This window comes from Nothobranchius furzeri, chromosome 9 (assembly GCF_043380555.1).
Source record: "Nothobranchius furzeri strain GRZ-AD chromosome 9, NfurGRZ-RIMD1, whole genome shotgun sequence".
Classification (NCBI taxonomy): Eukaryota; Metazoa; Chordata; class Actinopteri; order Cyprinodontiformes; family Nothobranchiidae; genus Nothobranchius; species Nothobranchius furzeri.
Window position 1 is genome coordinate 30,739,346 of NC_091749.1, and position 5,110 is coordinate 30,744,455.

Consider the following 5,110-nt stretch of genomic DNA (forward strand, 5'->3'; position numbering starts at 1 on the left):
AAACCCCTTCTGTTCTGTGTTCCATGTCGTGCCATTGTTTCAGTGTCCAGCGTGTCTCTTTTATAAACTGATGTTAAATGGACTGACCTGTTCGCCTTCTTCCTCCCTGCGCTTGGATCCTCCTCTGATCACCACCTCGCTGCCCGGCACGCTCGTGACAGAATGACACGAAACCTCTGAAGGGTCCAGCGGGGAGATCCTCCCATGGAAGTATCTATTCCAGTTCCTCTCCGCCGACTATCGACCGGCTTCTCCTTCCCCAGCTCCAGCTCCGCCTCGCCGCAGACGGCGTCCCCGACCTTCTGCCTCGGCGTTCCTCGCCTCCCTTCCCGAACCGGACGGGAGTTTGGATGGGGAGACGCCCCGGGATCGCTCCGGCTTCGAGGGCACGAGGCTGGCTATCTGCTCCCGCGGGGTCGGTCCACGGCGTGGGGAGAGACGCCGGAATCCACCGCAGCCCTGTGCTTCAGGAAGGAGCTGCGAGCCCGCGGCTGGCCGTGGTCGGCGAGCCAGTTCGGACACGCCCCCGGTCAGACCAGCGGTCCCGTCTCTGGCCGAATCGGCGTCTGCAGGTGGAGGAGCTGCGCCCGCAGTTCAGCTGACGGACCTCGCCAATCTCCGAGCTGAGTTGGTCCAGATGCGCCAGACCCTCGTTCTCGAGAGGCTCGAGCTGGAGAATCTGCTCGCTGCTTCGCAGCAGCGTGGACCCGCCCCCAGTCGGACCAGCTGTCCCGCCTCCGGTCCGATCGGCTTCTCCGTCATCTGCAGGAGGTGGAGCAACGCCCGCAACCCAGCTGACTGAGCTTGCCAGTCTCCAGGCTGAGCTGGTCCAGATCCAACAGCTCTCCAGTTCTAATAAGCTCCTAATGGATGCTCTGCGCTCCCTGTCTCCAGCACCACCCGTTCACTCAATGCCTGTTCCAGCGGGGGTCCAGAGGCAGGCGGTGTGGGTCCAGAAGCAGACGGTGCGGGCCCAGAAGCAGAAGGTACCAGCCCAGAAGCCGGTGGTTCGGAGACCGGCGGTCCAGAAGCCGGAGGACCAGAAGCTGATGAAAGTCAACACCTCCTCCAATCCAAGGGTCGACACCTCCAATCCAAGGGTCGACGCCTCCAATCCAAGGGTCGACGCCTCCAATCCAAGGGTCGACGCCTCCAATCCATGGGTCAACGCCTCCTCTGAAGTTGGCTCCCAAGTCGACGTGTCCTCTGAAGTCGGCTCCCAAGTCGACGTGTCCTCTGAAGTCAGCTCCCAAGTCGACGTGTCCTCTGAAGTCGGCGCCTCCTTTGATGTCGGCTTGTCTGAAGTCGTCTCGTCTGTCGCCTCCTCTGAAGTCGTCTCGTCTGTCGCCTCCTCTGATGTCGGCTCGTCTGTCGCCTCCTCTGATGTCGGCTCGTCTGTCGCCTCCTCTGATGTCGTCTCGTCTGTCGCCTCCTCTGATATCGGCTCGTCTGTCGCCTCCTCTGATGTCGGCTCGTCTGTCGCCTCCTCCGATGTCGGCTCGTCTGAAGTCTGCTCGTCTGTTAACTCCTCTGATGTCGGCTCGTCTGAAGTCGGCTCGTCTGTCGCCTCCTCTGATGTCGGCTCGTCTGAAGTCGGCTCGTCTGTCGCCTCCCCTGAAGTTGCCTCGTCTGATGACGTCGCCTCCCCTGAAGTCGTCTCGTCTTATGACGTCGCCTCCCCTGAAGTCGGCTCGTCTGATGACGTCGCCTCCTCTGAAGTCGGCTCATCTGATGACGTCGCCTCCTCTGATGTCGGCTCGTCTGAAGTCGGCTCGTCTATCGCCTCCTCTGAAGTCGGCTCGTCTGTCGCCTCCTCTGAGGTCCCCTCATTCGATGACGTTGCCTCCCCTGAAGTCGGCTCGTCCGATGACATCGCCTCCTCTGAAGTCGGCTCGTCCGATGACGTTGCCTCCTCTGAAGTCGGCTCGTCCGATGACGTTGCCTCCTCTGAAGTCGGCTCGTCCGATGACGTTGCCTCCTCTGATGTCGGCTCGTCCGATGACGTCGCCTCTGGTCTGACGTCTCTTCCGTCTCCGGTTCCAATGGTGATTCTGAAGGTTGCTCCAGTCCAGCCTGCAGGGACTTTGTCGCTGGTCCAGCCTGTGTCCCCGGCCCAGCCTGCAGGGCTCCTCTACCGCAGGCGCCGCCCTCCCAGGGCCCGTCGCCTCCTCTTCTGCCGCTGGCGCCGGCCTCCAAGGGACCGTCGCCTCCTCTTCTGCCCCAGGCGCAGGCCCCCAAGGGCCCGTCCTCGTCTCCTCATCTGCCGCAGGCGCCGGCCTCCAAGGGACCGTCGCCTCCTCATCTGCCCCAGGCCCCCAAGGGTCCGTCCTCATCTCCTCATCTGCCGCAGGTGCAGGTCTCCTGATTCTGCTGATCCCTGCCGCCTCTCCTGTGGTCCCTCGGTTCCTCTGGGCCCTCCCTCCGGGTCCCCCTCCTCCCGCCCTGCTCCTTGTTCCTGTGGGCATCTGGGATCCGCCCTTTGAGGGGGGGTGGGGGGTGGGGTACTGTCACGCCCTGTCCTGTCTTCTCTTAGGTTTTAGTCGGTATTTCCGTTAATTGCTCCCACCTGCCTCTTGTTTCCCAATCACCATAGCTCCCTCTCCTCGTGTATTTAAACCCCTTCTGTTCTGTGTTCCATGTCGTGTCATTGTTTCAGTGTCCAGCGTGTCTCTTTAATAAACTGATGTTAAATGGATTGACCTGTTCGCCTTCTTTCTCCCTGCCCTTGCATCCTCCTCTGATCACCACCTCGCTGCCCGGCACGCTCGTGACAAAATTAAGTTTGCGATCAATAAGCAAACCCACGCCATCGGAGGTCAACCTTATCAGAACGATCTTGTCCTCCAGGGTCATTCCTGGACATAGCTGAAAGTGATGTCGGAGGTCGCTCAGGTATGCGTCAACCGGGTACGACTTACCTGGTTGAGGGCTGAACTTCTTGACGCTCCGAGACATCCTGCAGATGTCAGCTATGGGCACAGGTGCGGTTGGTTGAGCTAGCTGAGGCGGGTACGGATGGACTGGCTGAGGAGCCGGGTACAGGAGAGCTAGCTGAGGGTAGCCAGAAAAAAGGGCTGGTGGTGGGAACTGATGAGCCTGCTGAGGAGCCGGGTAGCCCAAATGAGGGGCTAGAGGTGGCCTATAGAGCTCTGGGAGTTGACGTCACTTCTCCCGGCATGCAACAGTTCAAATCGAAACGGCGCCATATTGGCATGCAGAAGCCCGCAGCTGGACTGTTTGTTATTGTCAGAAAACTCAATGAAACGGGAAATATGGTAGATTCCTGTTGTGCCCCAGGATGCAGAACAGACGCGGACGACATAAGGAATGAGCCATCTACAGGATTCCCCAAGATCCGGAACGCCGCAAACGTTGGATCATTGTAATAAAACTCACTAGTGACCGGGCTGAAATGAAATTGTGGGATCCAGAGAGTAAAGGTTTTTGCGTATGCAGCGACCACTTCATATCACGTACTTCGACCAACGTTTCCTCAACTGTATATGGTATTAATTTTAAATGCTTTTATTACCATTCTTAGTGGGCTTCCTAAACTTATTTTGGCGTGGCTTTTTCTGTCTTATTACTCATAGCAACAAGTAAACATCACGTAAAACGTTGCCTCGTGAGTTCTGCGTGCTGCCGTTTACGTGTTTTATGATCACAGCAATTAACCGGCTAAGCTGTATTTAATTTTAAGCAATGGTTGATCAATTGTCAGATCACACATAAAAAGCACTTTGGATTGCTATTATCTGTCTCACCGAGACAGATCTCAGACAGATCCTGAGACGCTCCTGCCTGACATATTTATTTTATTCACAGAAAAAAAATCAAACTAGTGATTTCTCTTGGCGTTCAGTTTATACATTCAAACAGCACAGCACTCTATTTAAACTACTTACATGTAAATCTATGTTATTTGTCCATCCATTTTCATCCGCTTATCCAGAGTCTGGTTGCGGGGGCAGTAGCATCGAGAGGCCCAGACTTCCCTCTTCCCAGCCACTTGGGCCAGCTCCTCCGGGTAAATCCCAAGGGGTTCCCTGGCCAGGTACGGTAAGAAGTCCGCTCCGACAGCTTCTGGCATTTTTAAAAAGTATCCCAGGGGCACAGTAAGGGTCGGAGATGTTTAGTCTATTTAATTTCTGACTATATAAAATGATTTCTTCGGTTTTAAAGTGTGAAGTAAACTCTGACGAAGTAAAATCCAAGCCGATCCCGTTCATGTTCATGTTTACGATCCGTGTTTGTTTACCTTTTTTTCCTGCCAATATGGCGTCTACTAACTGTGAGTCACGTGGGGTCTGGAGCTCTATACTGGGTTGGCTGAAACGGTTGAGGAAAATGTCCCCTTCCTGCGTCAGCAGGTGCACTTCCACCCGCCGATGGAACAGCACCTATAGCATCAGCCAGAGGAGGAGGTGGTGTGAAACGTTTTCTTCCTGCTGTAGCCACTGCACCTCTCCCATCCGCACTCACAGCCGGAGGTGAAGCAGTCACTGCAACAGCCGGAGGAGGAGGAGGAGGAGGAGAAGATGGTGAAGGAGATCGCTGGTGTGGTTCCTGTTTTGGTCTTGTGAGTTCAGACAACTTTGACTGTACAAACTCCAGTTCCGTTTGTTGGTTTGCTATCTTAGCTCTAAGCAAATTTGCCTCTTGTTTTAATTCTAAGTTCTCCATTTCCAAGTTGGTAATTTTGTCTACCAGCTGAATCTTTCCATCTAACACTTTATTAGTCTCTGCCAGAGCTGCTGATAGCTGGTCTTGGACTTCGGTTAGTTGTTGTTGAGCCTCGCTCAGCTTCTTCTCAGCATCAGAACCACTTGTTTCACCTTTTTGCTGTTCAAGAAAAGCACACATCTTACCTTGTGTCTCCATATGAGCAGTTACCTCTCTGTCCCAGAGATGAACTAGCAACACTGCGAACTTCTCCAGGGACTCTGTGTGGGCAGCTGATCTAAGAGGTTTACTTGAGGTGGGGAGATTTCTAATGTTAGTTTGCGATAGTTTCATCAGATCATCAGCTTGGTGTTCCTGCAAACCTTCAGCGTAGCCGTGCTCAGACAAGCCTGTCTGTCCTACCACAGACTCCACTGCATCAATCACC